Source organism: Oncorhynchus mykiss, chromosome 16, assembly GCF_057628025.1.
Source record: "Oncorhynchus mykiss isolate SJ-2025 chromosome 16, ASM5762802v1, whole genome shotgun sequence".
In the NCBI taxonomy this organism is placed as follows: domain Eukaryota; kingdom Metazoa; phylum Chordata; class Actinopteri; order Salmoniformes; family Salmonidae; genus Oncorhynchus; species Oncorhynchus mykiss.
Window position 1 is genome coordinate 74,561,941 of NC_143037.1, and position 17,023 is coordinate 74,578,963.

The window sequence follows — 17,023 nt, forward strand, 5'->3', positions numbered from 1 at the left end:
AATACAACCCTTTTGAAATGGCAATTCTTTGCCGTGACCCGGATTCAGACCGGGGTTCCTGCGGCCACAACGCAGAGTACTAAACACTATACGATCACAGCGAGCTACCAAAGATTGCTTGTAAAGCCTACTCATGCTCTGACAGAGACCTGTACAAGCTGGCTGAACTCTTCATTTAGTGCTCGAAATGAATCAACTGAAGAACCAGCTGAAGTTGAGACAGTTGGTACGTTGTAATTCTTTGAAAAAGTTCCCTTTTTCCGTGAAATTGGAATATCTCAATTGCATCCTCCTCACATCTTTTCTCCTCTCATCACTCCAAATTCTCAAGACTCATTGGTTGAGAAAAGCAGAACACTCTCCACTCTGACCTTTCCACCAATGTGTTCAATGACATGTTTGAAAAGGCTCTGCTGAGATTCGAACTCAGGATCTCCTGTTTACTAGACAGGCGCTTTAACCAACTAAGCCACAGCGCCTGTAGATGCCAAGTATGTTCCAGGTAAGAACACCGCCACACGTATTTATATCAAACATGTCTCATTCATTTAACCCATATCTCTGTCTTGCAAAATCACGTCACAAAACAGATGTTATTTACTAATATTGGAATCGATATGGACTCCTTCAATTGTCTAGCAACAGGGTTTCTTAAGCTATGTTTTGGGACCCAAAGTGGGCCTGAGTATGTGAGAGGTGGGCAGAGCGATATCAGTAAACATTTTGAGTCACAAGCTATTTCTTCTTAATTTCGGTCATCCGAGGACAGTACATTTTTCATTTGGGTCTCGAACTGAATAAACTCAAGATACTCTGACCTGGATTCTTAAACTATGGTTTGGGACCCAAAGTGGGAATATCGCGAGATATGAGTAAACATTCAGAATCATACACTATTTCTTCATAATGTTGGTCGTTTGAGGACTCTGCATTTCTCATTTGGCTCTCGAGCTTAAAAATGGTAAAAACCTCTGAAACAGCAGATGAATCAGTTCATGTAAGTAATTAACCTACGATATGCTGGGGAACTTTGTCAAAAGGCAGAGTTGCTGAGTTTCTTAGCTTTCAGAGTAAGTCTTAACCTGTTCAAAAAACATCCCTTCTGAAATACATTGCTGTGCCGTGACCCGGTTTCGAACCGGGGATGCTGCGGCCACAACGCAGAGTACTAACCACTATATGACCACAGCTGGCTACAAGAAGTGGCTTTGTAAAGCCTACATAGGCTGTGAAAGTGATGTGCACAAGCTGGCTAAACACTTTTCATATTGGTCTCGATAATGAATAAAGTGAAGAAACAGTCGAGCTTTACACATTCAAAAAGTGCCCTTTTTCGGTGACATTGGAATATCTCAATTGCATCCTCCTCACATTATCTCTAATTCTCTAAACCGATTGGTGAGAAAACCTGAGTGCCTTCCCTTCTGAACTTCTCCACCAATGTGTACAATAAAATGCTTGAAAAGGTACTGCTGAGATTTGAACTCAGGATCTCCTGTTTAGGGGACAGGCTCTTTAACCAACTAAGCCACAGCACCAATGAAAGAGATATATTTTGCAGATGTGAACACCCACACCTATTTGAATCAAACCAGTATCATTAATTTAACCTACATCTCTGTCTAGCAAAATCACATCACAAAAGAGATGTCTTTTACTAATATTGGCCATTCGAGGACAGTACATTTTTCATTTGGGTCTCGAGATGAATAAACTCAAGAACCTGTGACATGGATTCTTAAACTATGATTTGGGACACAAAGCAGTTATTAACATGTCATAGGTGGGTCGCGAGATGTGAGTAAACATTCAGAATCATACACTATTTCTTCATAATGTTGGTCGTTCGAGGACACTGCATTTCTCATTTGGGTCTCGAGATGAATAAACTCAAGAACCTCTGCCATGGATACTTAAACTATGATTTGGGACCCAAAGCAGTTATTAACATGGGTGGGTCGCGAGATATGAGTAAACATTCAGAATCATACACCATTTCTTCATAATGTTGGTCGTTCGAGGACACTGCATTTCTCATTTGGCTCTCGAGCTTAAAAATGGTAAAAACCTCGGAAACAGCAGATGAATCAGTTCGTGTAAGTAATTAACCTACGATATGCTGGGGAACTTTGTCAAAAGGGAGAGTTGCTGAGTTTCTTAGCTTTCAGAGTAAGTCTTAACCTGTTCAAAAAACAACCCTTCTGAAAGTACATTGCAGTGCCGTGACCCGGATTCGAACCGGGGTTGCTGCGGCCACAACGCAGAGTACTAACCACTATACGATCACGGCTGGCTACAAGAGGTGGCTTTGTAAAGCCTACATAGGCTGTGAAAGTGATGTGCACAAACTGGCTAAACACTTTTCATATTGGTCTCGATAATGAATAAAGTGAAGAAACAGTTGAGCTTTACACATTCAAAAAGTGCCCTTTTTCCGTGACATTGGAATATCTCAATTGCATCCTCCTCACATCATCTCTAATTCTCTAAACCGATTGGTGAGAAAACCTGAGTGCCCTCCCCTCTGACCTTCTCCACCAATGTGTACAATAAAATGCTTGAAAAGGTACTGCTGAGATTTGAACTCAGGATCTCCTGTTTACGAGACAGGCACTTTAACCAACTAAGCCACAGCACAGAGATATTTTTCCAGATGTGAACACCCACACCTATTTGAATCAAACCATTCTCATTAATTTAACCCACATCTCTGTCTAGCAAAATCACATCACAAAAGAGATGTCTTTTACTAATATTGGTCATTCGAGGACAGTACATTTTTCATTTGGGTCTCGAGATGAATAAACTCAAGAACCTCTGCCATGGATACTTAAACTATGATTTGGGACCCAAAGCAGTTATTAACATGGGTGGGTCGCGAGATATGAGTAAACATTCAGAATCATACACCATTTCTTCATAATGTTGGTCGTTCGAGGACACTGCATTTCTCATTTCCAATGAGATCCAAGATGGCGTAGCAGTAGGACGTGTTGTCGTGTCGTGTCCCTTGTATATATCGTTTGTTTTCGTTTTTTTTTTCTTCACATATCTTTAAAACCTTTTGCTGAACCTCAACCTCTTCTAAATACTCTCCTGCAACCCGCCTCACCCAACGTAGCTATTTTTCCTAAAGTATTTATATTTACTTCGGATCTGGAACCCCTCAACTGAAGCTAGCCAACTAGCCAACTAACTACCAGCTTCAGCAAAACATTGCTAGCGGTCTTCAGCTAACCGGTCATCAGCTAACCTTTAGCTCGGAAAGCTCTCGCCAGTTCGAACAACGCGACTCTAACCAGAGCATAACGGACCTATTTATTATTTTATTTTTATTTTTCATCCCCGGATTCCCATCACAAATGGAACATTTTGAGCTCCTGGGCTACAATATCCAGACCCACGACCGGTCCATCGATGTCACCGCATGAAGAGGAATAAACAGACTCCCCCCATCGCGACGTCCCCAAAGGCTAACTCTCTAGCCCTTGCTATCTCCTTGCTTGCAAATTCGGCCTGCTAACTGCTAGCTTGTTTAGCCCGGTCCGCTAACTGCTACCGTGTTTAGCACCGTCTACTAACTGTTAGCTTGTTAGCACAGGCCTGCTAACCGTCTGAATCGCCGCGTCCCAAACACTCACTGAACCCATATTTACTTTCTATCCCTTTTCAATGTTTTATTTGTTTATACCTTCCGGTAACCTGCCTCACCCAATGTGATACGGAACCGCTATTATCTTTACATTTTTAGAACACACTCAAGAACCTCCAGAAGCTAACCAGCTAACTGGCTACAAGCTATTTAGTCATTGTTAGTTTTCTAACCTGGATAACACTCGCCAGTCCAGCTTCCCTGCCCACTCCACCGCTGCCCCTTGGACACTGATCACTTGGCTACATAGCTGATGCATGCTGGACTGTCCATTAATCACGGTAATCCATTCTGCTTGTTTATGTTTTATCTGTCGGCCCCAGCCGCACTTAGGCTCTGTGTGTAGTTAATCCGACCCTCTCTGCCTAATCAATCGCCATTCTACCTGCTGTTGTTGTGCTAGCTGATTAGCTGTTGTTGTCTCACCTACTGTTTTAGCTAGCTCTCCCAATTCAACACCTGTGATTACTGTATGCCTCGCTGTATGTCTCTCTCAAATGTCAATATGCCTTGTATACTGTTGTGCAGGTTAGTTATCATTGTTTTAGTTTACAATGGAGCCCCTAGTTCCACTCTTTATACCCCTGATACCTCCTTTGTCCCACCCCCCACACATGCGGTGACCTCACCCATTACAACCAGCATGTCCAGAGATACAACCTCTCTCATCATCACCCAGTGCCTGGGCTTACCTCCGCTGTACCCGCACCCCACCATACCCCTGTTTGCGCATTATGCCCTGAATATATTCTACCATGCCCAGAAACCTGCTCCTCTTATTCTCTGTCCCCAACGCCCTAGGCGACCAGTTTTGATAGCCTTCAGCCGCACCCTCATACTACTCCTTCTCTGTTCCGCGGGTGATGTGGAGGTAAACCCAGGCCCTGCATGTCCCCAGGCACCCTCATTTGTTGACTTCTGTGATCGAAAAAGCCTTGGTTTCATGCATGTCAACATCAGAAGCCTCCTCCCTAAGTGTGTCTTACTCACTGCTCTAGCACACTCTGCTAACCCTGATGTCCTTGCCGTGTCTGAATCCTGGCTCAGGAAGGCCTCCAAAAATTCTGAGATTTCCATACCCAACTATAACATCTTCCGTCAAGATAGAACTGCCAAAGGGGGAGGAGTTGCAGTCTACTGCAGAGATAGCCTGCAAAGTAATGTCATACTTTCCAGGTCCATACCCAAACAGTTCGAACTACTAATTTTGAAAATTACTCGCTCCAGAAATAAGTCTCTCACTGTTGCCGTCTGCTACCGACCCCCCTCAGCTCCCAGCTGTGCCCTGGACACCATTTGTGAATTGATCGCCCCCCATCTAGCTTCAGAGTTTGTTCTGTTAGGTGACCTAAACTGGGATATGCTTAACACCCCGGCAGTCCTACAATCTAAGCTAGATGCCCTCAATCTCACTCAAATCGTCAAGGAACCCACCAGGTACAACCCTAACTCTGTAAACAAGGGCACCCTCATTGACGTCATCCTGACCAACTGGCCCTCCAAATACACTTCCGCTGTCTACAACCAGGATCTCAGCGATCACTGCCTCATTGCCTGTATCCGCTACGGAGCCGCAGTCAAACGACCACCCCTCATCACTGTCAAACGCTCCCTAAAACACTTCTGTGAGCAGGCCTTTCTAATCGACCTGGCCCGGGTATCCTGGAAGGACATTGACCTCATCCCGTCAGTTGAGGATGCCTGGTCTTTCTTTAAAAGTAACTTCCTCACCATTTTAGATAAGCATGCTCCGTTCAAAAAATGCAGAACTAAGAACAGATACAGCCCCTGGTTCACTCCAGACCTGACTGCCCTCGACCAGCACAAAAACATCCTGTGGCGGACTGCACTAACATCGAATAGTCCCCGCGATATGCAACTGTTCAGGGAAGTCAGGAACCAATACACACAGTCAGTCAGGAAAGCTAAAGCCAACTTCTTCTGGCAGAAGTTTGCATCCTGTAGCTCCAACTCCAAAAAGTTCTGGGACACTGTGAAGTCCATGGAGAACAAGAGCACCTCCTCCCAGCTGCCCACTGCACTGAGGCTAGGTAACACGGTCACCACCGATAAATCCATGATTATCGAAAACTTCAACAAGCATTTCTCAACGGCTGGCCATGCCTTCCGCCTGGCTACTCCAACCTCGGCCAACAGCTCCCCCCCCCCCCGCAGCTACTCGCCCAAGCCTCTCCAGGTTCTCCTTTACCCAAATCCAGATAGCAGATGTTCTGAAAGAGCTGCAAAACCTGGACCCGTACAAATCAGCTGGGCTTGACAATCTGGACCCTCTATTCCTGAAACTATCCGCCGCCATTGTCGCAACCCCTATTACCAGCCTGTTCAACCTCTCTTTCATATCGTCTGAGATCCCCAAGGATTGGAAAGCTGCCGCAGTCATCCCCCTCTTCAAAGGGGGCGACACCCTGGACCCAAACTGTTACAGACCTATATCCATCCTGCCCTGCCTATCTAAGGTCTTCGAAAGCCAAGTCAACAAACAGGTCACTGACCATCTTGAATCCCACCGTACCTTCTCCGCTGTGCAATCTGGTTTCCGAGCCGGTCACGGGTGTACCTCAGCCACGCTCAAGGTACTAAACGATATCATAACCGCCATCGATAAAAGACAGTACTGTGCAGCCGTCTTCATAGACCTTGCCAAGGCTTTCGACTCTGTCAATCACCGTATTCTTATCGGCAGACTCAGTAGCCTCGGTTTTTCGGATGACTGCCTTGCCTGGTTCACCAATTACTTTGCAGACAGAGTTCAGTGTGTCAAATCAGAGGGCATGCTGTCCGGTCCTCTGGCAGTCTCTATGGGGGTGCCACAGGGTTCAATTCTCGGGCCGACTCTTTTCTCTGTATATATCAATGATGTTTCTCATGCTGCGGGCGATTCCCTGATCCACCTCTACGCAGACGACACCATTCTATATACTTCTGGCCCGTCCTTGGACACTGTGCTATCTAACCTCCAAACGAGCTTCAATGCCATACAGCACTCCTTCCGTGGCCTCCAACTGCTCTTAAACGCTAGTAAAACCAAATGCATGCTTTTCAACCGTTCGCTGCCTGCACCCGCACGCCTGACCAGCATCACCACCCTGGATGGTTCCGACCTTGAATATGTGGACATCTATAAGTACCTAGGTGTCTGGCTAGACTCTAAACTCTCCTTCCAGACCCATATCAAACATCTGCAATCGAAAATCAAATCAAGAGTCGGCTTTCTATTCCGCAACAAAGCCTCCTTCACTCACGCCGCCAAACTTACCCTAGTAAAACTGACTATCCTACCGATCCTCGACTTCGGCGATGTCATCTACAAAATTGCTTCCAACACTCTACTCAGCAAACTGGATGCAGTTTATCACAGTGCCATCCGTTTTGTCACTAAAGCACCTTATACCACCCACCACTGCGACTTGTATGCTCTAGTCGGCTGGCCCTCGCTACATATTCGTCGCCAGACCCACTGGCTCCAGGTCATCTACAAGTCCATGCTAGGTAAAGCTCCGCCTTATCTCAGTTCACTGGTTACGATGGCAACACCCATCCGTAGCACGCGCTCCAGCAGGTGTATCTCACTGATCATCCCTAAAGCCAACACCTCATTTGGCCGCCTTTCGTTCCAGTTCTCTGCTGCCTGTGACTGGAACGAATTGCAAAAATCGCTGAAGTTGGAGACTTTTATCTCCCTCACCAACTTCAAACATCTGCTATCTGAGCAGCTAACCGATCGCTGCAGCTGTACATAGTCTATTGGTAAATAGCCCACCCATTTTCACCTACCTCATCCCCATACTGTTTTTATTTATTTATTTTTCTGCTCTTTTGCACACCAATATCTCTACCTGTACATAACCATCTGATCATTTATCACTCCAGTGTTAATCTGCATAATTGTAATTATTTGCCTACCTTCTCATGCCTTTTGCACACAATGTATATATAGACTCCCCTTTTTTCTACTGTGTTATTGACTTGTTAATTGTTTACTCCATGTGTAACTCTGTGTTGTCTGTTCACACTGCTATGCCTTATCTTGGCCAGGTCGCAGTTGCAAATGAGAACTTGTTCTCAACTAGCCTACCTGGTTAAATAAAGGTGAAATAAAAAAATAAAAAAATATTTAAAAAATTTGGCTCTCGAGCTTAAAAATGGTAAAAACCTCTGAAACAGCAGATGAATCCGTTTGTGTAAGTAATTAACCTACGATATGCTGGGGAACTTTGTCAAAAGGGAGAGTTGCTGAGTTTCTTAGCTTTCAGAGTAAGTCCTGTTCAAAAAACAACCCTTCTGAAAGTACATTGCAGTGCCGTGACCCGGATTCGAACCGGGGTTGCTGCGGCCACAACGCAGAGTACTAACCACTATACGATCAGGGCTGGCTACAAGAGGTGGCTTTGTAAAGCCTACATAGGCTGTGAAAGTGATGTGCACAAACTCGCTAAACACTTTTCATATTGGTCTCGATAATGAATAAAGTGAAGAAACAGTTGAGCTTTACACATTCCGAAAGTGCCCTTTTTCCGTGACATTGGAATATCTCAATTGCATCCTCCTCACATTATCTCTAATTCTCTAAACCGATTGGTGAGAAAACCTGAGTGCCCTCCCTTCTGAACTTCTCCACCAATGTGTACAATAAAACGCTTGAAAAGGTACTGCTGAGATTTGAACTCAGGATCTCCTGTTTACTAGACAGGTACTTTAACCAACTATGCCACAGCACCCATCAAAGAGATACATTTTGCAGATGTGAACACCCACACCTATTTGAATCAAACCAGTACCATTAATTTAACCTACATCTCTGTCTAGCAAAATCACATCACAAAAGAGATGTCTTTTACTAATATTGGTCATTCGAGGACAGTACATTTTTCATTTGGGTCTCGAGATGAATAAACTCAAGAACCTCTGCCATGGATACTTAAACTATGATTTGGGACCCAAAGCAGTTATTAACATGGGTGGGTCGCGAGATATGAGTAAACATTCAGAATCATACACCATTTCTTCATAATGTTGGTCGTTCGAGGACACTGCATTTCTCATTTGGCGCTCGAGCTTAAAAATGGTAAAAACCTCTGAAACAGCAGATGAATCAGTTCGTGTAAGTAATTAACCTACGATGTGCTGGGGAACTTTGTCAAAAGGGAGAGTTGCTGAGTTTCTTAGCTTTCAGAGTAAGTCTTAACCTGTTCAAAAAACAACCCTTCTGAAAGTACATTGCAGTGCCGTGACCCGGATTCAAACCGGGGTTGCTGCGGCCACAACGCAGAGTACTAACCACTATATGATCACGGCTGGCTACAAGAGGTGGCTTTGTAAAGCCTACATAGGCTGTGAAAGTGATGTGCACAAACTGGCTAAACACTTTTCATATTGGTCTCGATAATGAATAAAGTGAAGAAACAGTTGAGCTTTACACATTCAAAAAGTGCCCTTTTTCCGTGACATTGGAATATCTCAATTGCATCCTCCTCACATTATCTCTAATTCTCTAAACCGATTGGTGAGAAAACCTGAGTGCCCTCCCTTCTGAACTTCTCCACCAATGTGTACAATAAAATGCTTGAAAAGGTACTGCTGAGATTTGAACTCAGGATCTCCTGTTTACGAGACAGGCACTTTAACCAACTAAGCCACAGCACCCATGAAAGAGATATTTTTCCAGATGTGAACACCCACACCTATTTGAATCAAACCATTCTCATTAATTTAACCCACATCTCTGTCTAGCAAAATCACATCACAAAAGAGATGTATTTTACTAATATTGGTCATTCGAGGACAGTACATTTTTCATTTGGGTCTCGAGATGAATAAACTCAAGAACCTCTGCCATGGATACTTAAACTATGATTTGGGACCCAAAGCAGTTATTAACATGGGTGGGTCGCGAGATATGAGTAAACATTCAGAATCATACACCATTTCTTCATAATGTTGGTCGTTTGAGGACTCTGCATTTCTCATTTGGCTCTCGAGCTTAAAAATGGTAAATACCTCTGGAAGAGCAGTTGAATCAGTTCGTGTAAGTAATTAACCTACGATATGCTTGGGAACTTTGTCAAAAGGCAGAGTTGCTGAGTTTCTTAGCTTTCAGAGTAAGTCTTAACCTGTTCAAAAAACAACCCTTCTGAAAGTACATTGCAGTGCCGTGACCCGGATTCGAACCGGGGTTGCTGCGGCCACAACGCAGAGTACTAACCACTATACGATCACGGCTGGCTACAAGAGGTGGATTTGTAAAGCCTACATAGGCTGTGAAAGTGATGTGCACAAACTGGCTAAACACTTTTCATATTGGTCTCGATAATGAATAAAGTGAAGAAACAGTTGAGCTTTACACATTCAAAAAGCGCCCTTTTTCCGTGACATTGGAATATCTCAATTGCATCCTCCTCACATCATCTCTAATTCTCTAAACCGATTGGTGAGAAAACCTGAGTGCCCTCCCCTCTGACCTTCTCCACCAATGTGTACAATGATTGAAAAGGTACTGCTAAGATTTGAACTCAGGATCTCCTGTTTACTAGACAGGCACTTTAACCAACAGCAGCCATGAAAGAGATATATTTTGCAGATGTGAACACCCACACCTATTTGAATCAAACCAGTATCATTAATTTAACCTACATCTCTGTCTAGCAAAATCACATCACAAAAGAGATGTCTTTTACTAATATTGGTCATTCGAGGACAGTACATTTTTCATTTGGGTCTTGAGATGAATAAACTCAAGAACCTCTGCCATGGATACTTAAACTATGATTTGGGACCCAAAGCAGTTATTAACATGGGTGGGTCGCGAGATATGAGTAAACATTCAGAATCATACACCATTTCTTCATAATGTTGGTCGTTCGAGGACACTGCATTTCTCATTTGGCGCTCGAGCTTAAAAATGGTAAAAACCTCTGAAACAGCAGATGAATCAGTTCGTGTAAGTAATTAACCTACGATGTGCTGGGGAACTTTGTCAAAAGGGAGAGTTGCTGAGTTTCTTAGCTTTCAGAGTAAGTCTTAACCTGTTCAAAAAACAACCCTTCTGAAAGTACATTGCAGTGCCGTGACCCGGATTCAAATCGGGGTTGCTGCGGCCACAACGCAGAGTACTAACCACTATATGATCACGGCTGGCTACAAGAGGTGGCTTTGTAAAGCCTACATAGGCTGTGAAAGTGATGTGCACAAACTGGCTAAACACTTTTCATATTGGTCTCGATAATGAATAAAGTGAAGAAACAGTTGAGCTTTACACATTCAAAAAGTGCCCTTTTTCCGTGACATTGGAATATCTCAATTGCATCCTCCTCACATTATCTCTAATTCTCTAAACCGATTGGTGAGAAAACCTGAGTGCCCTCCCCTCTGACCTTCTCCACCAATGTGTACAATAAAATGCTTGAAAAGGTACTGCTGAGATTTGAACTCAGGATCTCCTGTTTACTAGACAGGCACTTTAACCAACTAAGCCACAGCACCCATGAAAGAGTTATATGTTGCAGATGTGAACACCCACACCTATTTGAATCAAACCAGTCTCATTAATTTATTCCACATCTCTGACTAGCAAAATCACATCACAAAAGAGATGTCTTTTACTAATATTGGTCATTCGAGGACAGTACATTTTTCACTTGGGTCTCGAGATGAATAAACTCAAGAACCTATGCCATGGATTCTTAATCTATGATTTGGGACCCAAAGCAGTTATTAACATAGGTGGGTCGCGAGATATGAGTAAACATTCAGAATCATACACTATTTCTTCATCATGTTGGTCGTTTGAGGACACTGCATTTCTCATTTGGCTCTCGAGCTTAAAAATGGTAAAAACCTCTGAAACAGCAGATGAATCAGTTCATGTAAGTAATGAACCTACGATATGCTGGGGAACTTTGTCAAAAGGGAGAGTTGCTGAGTTTCTTAGCTTTCAGAGCAAGTCTTAACCTGTTCAAAAAACAACCCTTCTGAAAGTACATTGCAGTGCCGTGACCCGGATTCAAACCGGGGTTGCTGCAGCCACAACGCAGAGTACTAACCACTATACGATCACGCCTGGCTACAAGAGGTGGCTTTGTAAAGCCTACATAGGCTGTGAAAGTGATGTGCACAAACCGGCTAAACACTTTTCATATTGGTCTCGATAATGAATAAAGTGAAGAAACAGTTGAGCTTTACACATTCAAAAAGTGCCCTTTTTCCGTGACATTGGAATATCTCAATTGCATCCTCCTCACATTATCTCTAATTCTCTAAACCGATTGGTGAGAAAACCTGAGTGCCCTCCCTTCTGACCTTCTCCACCAATGTGTACAATAAAATGCTTGAAAAGGTACAGCTGAGATTTGAACTCAGGATCTCCTGTTTACGAGACAGGCACTTTAACCAACTAAGCCACAGCACCCATGAAAGAGATACATTTTGCAGATGTGAACACCCACACCTATTTGAATCAAACCAGTATCATTCATTTAACCTACATCTCTGTCTAGCAAAATCACATCACAAAAGAGATGTCTTTAACTAATATTGGTCATTCGAGGACAGTACATTTTTCATTTGGGTCTCGAGATGAATAAACTCAAGAACCTCTGCCATGGATACTTAAACTATGATTTGGGACCCAAAGCAGTTATTAACATGGGTGGGTCGCGAGATATGAGTAAACATTCAGAATCATACACCATTTCTTCATAATGTTGGTCGTTCGAGGACACTGCATTTCTCATTTGGCTCTCGAGCTTAAAAATGGTAAAAACCTCTGAAACAGCAGATGAATCAGTTCGTGTAAGTAATTAACCTACGATATGCTGGGGAACTTTGTCAAAAGGGAGAGTTGCTGAGTTTCTTAGCTTTCAGAGTAAGTCTTAACCTGTTCAAAAAACAACCCTTCTGAAAGTACATTGCAGTGCCGTGACCCGGATTCGAACCGGGGTTGCTGCAGCCACAACGCAGAGTACTAACCACTATACGATCACGGCTGGCTACAAGAGGTGGCTTTGTAAAGCCTACATAGGCTGTGAAAGTGATGTGCACAAACCGGCTAAACACTTTTCATATTGGTCTCGATACTGAATAAAGTGAAGAAACAGTAGAGCTTTACACATTCAAAAAGTGCCCTTTTTCCGTGACATTGGAATATCTCAATTGCATCCTCCTCACATTATCTCTAATTCTCTAAACCGATTGGTGAGAAAACCTGAGTGCCCTCCCTTCTGAACTTCTCCACCAATGTGTACAATAAAATGCTTGAAAAGGTACTGCTGAGATTTGAACTCAGGATCTCCTGTTTACGAGACAGGTACTTTAACCAACTAAGCCACAGCACCCATGAAAGAGATATATTTTGCAGATGTGAACACCCACACCTATTTGAATCAAACCAGTATCATTAATTTAACCTACATCTCTGTCTAGCAAAATCACATCATAAAAGAGATGTCTTTTACTAATATTGGTCATTCGAGGACAGTACATTTTTCATTTGGGTCTCGAGATGAATAAACTCAAGAACCTCTGCCATGGATACTTAAACTATGATTTGGGACCCAAAGTAGTTATTAACATGGGTGGGTCGCGAGATATGAGTAAACATTCAGAATCATACACCATTTCTTCATAATGTTGGTCGTTTGAGGACTCTGCATTTCTCATTTGGCTCTCGAGCTTAAAAATGGTAAAAACCTCTGAAACAGCAGATGAATCAGTTCATGTAAGTAATGAACATACGATATGCTGGGTAACTTTGTCAAAAGGGAGAGTTGCTGAGTTTCTTAGCTTTCAGAGTAAGTCTTAACCTGTTCAAAAAACAACCCTTCTGAAAGTACATTGCAGTGCCGTGACCCGGATTCGAACCGGGGTTGCTGCGGCCACAACGCAGAGTACTAACCACTATACGATCACGGCTGGCTACAAGAGGTGGCTTTGTAAAGCCTACATAGGCTGTGAAAGTGATGTGCACAAACTGGCTAAACACTTTTCATATTGGTCTCGATAATGAATGAAGTGAAGAAACAGTTGAGCTTTACACATTCAAAAAGTGCCCTTTTTCCGTGACATTGGAATATCTCAATTGCATCCTCCTCAAATTATCTCTAATTCTCTAAACCGATTGGTGAGAAAACCTGAGTGCCCTCCCTTCTGAACTTCTCCACCAATGTGTACAATAAAATGCTTGAAAAGGTACTGCTGAGATTTGAACTCAGGATCTCCTGTTTACGAGACAGGTACTTTAACCAACTAAGCCACAGCACCCATGACAGAGATATATTTTGCAGATGTGAACACCCACACCTATTTGAATCAAACCAGTATCATTAATTTAACCTACATCTCTGTCTAGCAAAATCACATCACAAAAGAGATGTCTTTTACTAATATTGGTCATTCGAGGACAGTACATTTTTCATTTGGGTCTTGAGATGAATAAACTCAAGAACCTCTGCCATGGATACTTAAACTATGATTTGGGACCCAAAGCAGTTATTAACATGGGTGGGTCGCGAGATATGAGTAAACATTCAGAATCATACACCATTTCTTCATAATGTTGGTCGTTTGAGGACTCTGCATTTCTCATTTGGCTCTCGAGCTTAAAAATGGTAAAAACCTCTGAAACAGCAGATGAATCAGTTCATGTAAGTAATGAACATACGATATGCTGGGTAACTTTGTCAAAAGGGAGAGTTGCTTTCAGAGTAAGTCTTAACCTGTTCAAAAAACAACCCTTATGAAATTACATTGCAGTGCCGTGACCCGGATTCGAACCGGGGTTGCTGCGGCCACAACGCAGAGTACTAACCACTATACGATCACGGCTGGCTACAAGAGGTGGCTTTGTAAAGCCTACATAGGCTGTGAAAGTGATGTGCACAAACTGGCTAAACACTTTTCATATTGGTCTCGATAATGAATGAAGTGAAGAAACAGTTGAGCTTTACACATTCAAAAAGTGCCCTTTTTCCGTGACATTGGAATATCTCAATTGCATCCTCCTCAAATTATCTCTAATTCTCTAAACCGATTGGTGAGAAAACCTGAGTGCCCTCCCTTCTGAACTTCTCCACCAATGTGTACAATAAAATGCTTGAAAAGGTACTGCTGAGATTTGAACTCAGGATCTCCTGTTTACGAGACAGGTACTTTAACCAACTAAGCCACAGCACCCATGACAGAGATATATTTTGCAGATGTGAACACCCACACCTATTTGAATCAAACCAGTATCATTAATTTAACCTACATCTCTGTCTAGCAAAATCACATCACAAAAGAGATGTCTTTTACTAATATTGGTCATTCGAGGACAGTACATTTTTCATTTGGGTCTTGAGATGAATAAACTCAAGAACCTCTGCCATGGATACTTAAACTATGATTTGGGACCCAAAGCAGTTATTAACATGGGTGGGTCGCGAGATATGAGTAAACATTCAGAATCATACACCATTTCTTCATAATGTTGGTCGTTTGAGGACTCTGCATTTCTCATTTGGCTCTCGAGCTTAAAAATGGTAAAAACCTCTGAAACAGCAGATGAATCAGTTCATGTAAGTAATGAACCTACGATATGCTGGGGAACTTTGTCAAAAGGCATAGTTTCTGAGTTTCTTAGCTTTCAGAGTAAGTCTTAACCTGTTCAAAAAACAACCCTTCTGAAAGTACATTGCAGTGCCGTGACCCGGATTCAAACCGGGGTTGCTGCAGCCATAACGCAGAGTACTAACCACTATACGATCACGCCTGGCTACAAGAGGTGGCTTTGTAAAGCCTACATAGGCTGTGAAAGTGATGTGCACAAACCGGCTAAACACTTTTCATATTGGTCTCGATACTGAATAAAGTGAAGAAACAGTAGAGCTTTACACATTCAAAAAGTGCCCTTTTTCCGTGACATTGGAATATCTCAATTGCATCCTCCTCACATTATCTCTAATTCTCTAAACCGATTGGTGAGAAAACCTGAGTGCCCTCCCTTCTGAACTTCTCCACCAATGTGTACAATAAAATGCTTGAAAAGGTACTGCTGAGATTTGAACTCAGGATCTCCTGTTTACGAGACAGGTACTTTAACCAACTAAGCCACAGCACCCATGACAGAGATATATTTTGCAGATGTGAACACCCACACCTATTTGAATCAAACCAGTATCATTAATTTAACCTACATCTCTGTCTAGCAAAATCACATCATAAAAGAGATGTCTTTTACTAATATTGGTCATTCGAGGACAGTACATTTTTCATTTGGGTCTCGAGATGAATAAACTCAAGAACCTCTGCCATGGATACTTAAACTATGATTTGGGACCCAAAGTAGTTATTAACATGGGTGGGTCGCGAGATATGAGTAAACATTCAGAATCATACACCATTTCTTCATAATGTTGGTCGTTTGAGGACTCTGCATTTCTCATTTGGCTCTCGAGCTTAAAAATGGTAAAAACCTCTGAAACAGCAGATGAATCAGTTCATGTAAGTAATGAACATACGATATGCTGGGTAACTTTGTCAAAAGGGAGAGTTGCTGAGTTTCTTAGCTTTCAGAGTAAGTCTTAACCTGTTCAAAAAACAACCCTTATGAAATTACATTGCAGTGCCGTGACCCGGATTCGAACCGGGGTTGCTGCGGCCACAACGCAGAGTACTAACCACTATACGATCACGGCTGGCTACAAGAGGTGGCTTTGTAAAGCCTACATAGGCTGTGAAAGTGATGTGCACAAACTGGCTAAACACTTTTCATATTGGTCTCGATAATGAATGAAGTGAAGAAACAGTTGAGCTTTACACATTCAAAAAGTGCCCTTTTTCCGTGACATTGGAATATCTCAATTGCATCCTCCTCAAATTATCTCTAATTCTCTAAACCGATTGGTGAGAAAACCTGAGTGCCCTCCCTTCTGAACTTCTCCACCAATGTGTACAATAAAATGCTTGAAAAGGTACTGCTGAGATTTGAACTCAGGATCTCCTGTTTACGAGACAGGTACTTTAACCAACTAAGCCACAGCACCCATGACAGAGATATATTTTGCAGATGTGAACACCCACACCTATTTGAATCAAACCAGTATCATTAATTTAACCTACATCTCTGTCTAGCAAAATCACATCACAAAAGAGATGTCTTTTACTAATATTGGTCATTCGAGGACAGTACATTTTTCATTTGGGTCTTGAGATGAATAAACTCAAGAACCTCTGCCATGGATACTTAAACTATGATTTGGGACCCAAAGCAGTTATTAACATGGGTGGGTCGCGAGATATGAGTAAACATTCAGAATCATACACCATTTCTTCATAATGTTGGTCGTTTGAGGACTCTGCATTTCTCATTTGGCTCTC

General features: G+C 42.6%; 14 non-coding genes across 14 annotated transcripts; all 14 read right to left on the bottom strand.

Moving 5' to 3' along the window:
* Positions 1-1,464: 1,464 nt before the first annotated feature.
* On the bottom strand, positions 1,465-1,538 carry trnar-ccu (transfer RNA arginine (anticodon CCU)). The gene has a single exon. It is a non-coding gene; the product is annotated as a tRNA-Arg (tRNA).
* Positions 1,539-2,218: 680 nt separating this feature from the next.
* trnah-gug (transfer RNA histidin (anticodon GUG)) lies at positions 2,219-2,290 on the bottom strand. The gene has a single exon. It is a non-coding gene; the product is annotated as a tRNA-His (tRNA).
* Positions 2,291-2,564: 274 nt separating this feature from the next.
* trnat-cgu (transfer RNA threonine (anticodon CGU)) lies at positions 2,565-2,638 on the bottom strand. Its single transcript has one exon. It is a non-coding gene; the product is annotated as a tRNA-Thr (tRNA).
* Positions 2,639-9,242: 6,604 nt separating this feature from the next.
* On the bottom strand, positions 9,243-9,316 carry trnat-cgu (transfer RNA threonine (anticodon CGU)). Its single transcript has one exon. It is a non-coding gene; the product is annotated as a tRNA-Thr (tRNA).
* A 504-nt stretch (positions 9,317-9,820) lies between these two features.
* On the bottom strand, positions 9,821-9,892 carry trnah-gug (transfer RNA histidin (anticodon GUG)). Its single transcript has one exon. It is a non-coding gene; the product is annotated as a tRNA-His (tRNA).
* Positions 9,893-12,003: 2,111 nt separating this feature from the next.
* On the bottom strand, positions 12,004-12,077 carry trnat-cgu (transfer RNA threonine (anticodon CGU)). Its single transcript has one exon. It is a non-coding gene; the product is annotated as a tRNA-Thr (tRNA).
* Positions 12,078-12,928: 851 nt separating this feature from the next.
* Positions 12,929-13,002, bottom strand: trnat-cgu (transfer RNA threonine (anticodon CGU)). Its single transcript has one exon. It is a non-coding gene; the product is annotated as a tRNA-Thr (tRNA).
* A 505-nt stretch (positions 13,003-13,507) lies between these two features.
* trnah-gug (transfer RNA histidin (anticodon GUG)) lies at positions 13,508-13,579 on the bottom strand. The gene has a single exon. It is a non-coding gene; the product is annotated as a tRNA-His (tRNA).
* A 274-nt stretch (positions 13,580-13,853) lies between these two features.
* trnat-cgu (transfer RNA threonine (anticodon CGU)) lies at positions 13,854-13,927 on the bottom strand. Its single transcript has one exon. It is a non-coding gene; the product is annotated as a tRNA-Thr (tRNA).
* Positions 13,928-14,419: 492 nt separating this feature from the next.
* trnah-gug (transfer RNA histidin (anticodon GUG)) lies at positions 14,420-14,491 on the bottom strand. Its single transcript has one exon. It is a non-coding gene; the product is annotated as a tRNA-His (tRNA).
* A 274-nt stretch (positions 14,492-14,765) lies between these two features.
* Positions 14,766-14,839, bottom strand: trnat-cgu (transfer RNA threonine (anticodon CGU)). The gene has a single exon. It is a non-coding gene; the product is annotated as a tRNA-Thr (tRNA).
* An 851-nt stretch (positions 14,840-15,690) lies between these two features.
* Positions 15,691-15,764, bottom strand: trnat-cgu (transfer RNA threonine (anticodon CGU)). The gene has a single exon. It is a non-coding gene; the product is annotated as a tRNA-Thr (tRNA).
* Positions 15,765-16,269: 505 nt separating this feature from the next.
* On the bottom strand, positions 16,270-16,341 carry trnah-gug (transfer RNA histidin (anticodon GUG)). Its single transcript has one exon. It is a non-coding gene; the product is annotated as a tRNA-His (tRNA).
* Positions 16,342-16,615: 274 nt separating this feature from the next.
* Positions 16,616-16,689, bottom strand: trnat-cgu (transfer RNA threonine (anticodon CGU)). Its single transcript has one exon. It is a non-coding gene; the product is annotated as a tRNA-Thr (tRNA).
* Between the last annotated feature and the right edge of the window lie 334 nt (positions 16,690-17,023).